Raw genomic sequence first — 431 nt, forward strand, 5'->3', positions numbered from 1 at the left:
CTCTTTATATATTAAAAACTCTTTAATATAGACCAAATTGTGGTTACCCTGGCTTCCAAAAGCTTGAGCAGACATACCTGAGGAAATGAGGTTTTGTGGGCCAGCAGAATGGGACATTTTATCCTGTATTTCAGTGAAACTTTTGTGTCCTCTCCAGGCAATTCAAAAACGTTTTTAAGGTTTGTTTGTAGTTAGGCAGCTGGCCTTTAAACATCGATTTGGATTTCAGTTTAGAACAGTGGGTAGTCTTCATAGAAATGTGACAAATTTGCATGTTTGGTATCATCAGCGTTATGGGATGAGGATGGATCAAAAATACAATATTCAAATTTTACCAGTTCCATTTTGTAAATTGGTATATAAGTGGTCCAGGAATACAGTTGACCTTCAGTGTGTGACCAGTCTCCTCCAATGTTCCTGGGCTGCTTCAT

The 431-nt window shown here is 38.1% G+C and overlaps 1 protein-coding gene across 1 annotated transcript in view; it reads left to right on the plus strand.

Annotated features, from left to right (window-relative positions):
• Window positions 1-431, plus strand: part of GLG1 (golgi glycoprotein 1) — a gene marked incomplete at its 3' end in the record, with an annotated part of 34130 nt that overhangs the window by 25663 nt on the left and 8036 nt on the right. The gene's annotated exons all lie outside the window — the stretch shown is intronic.

Source organism: Fulmarus glacialis, unplaced genomic scaffold, assembly GCF_000690835.1.
Source record: "Fulmarus glacialis isolate BGI_N327 unplaced genomic scaffold, ASM69083v1 scaffold32, whole genome shotgun sequence".
Classification (NCBI taxonomy): Eukaryota; Metazoa; Chordata; class Aves; order Procellariiformes; family Procellariidae; genus Fulmarus; species Fulmarus glacialis.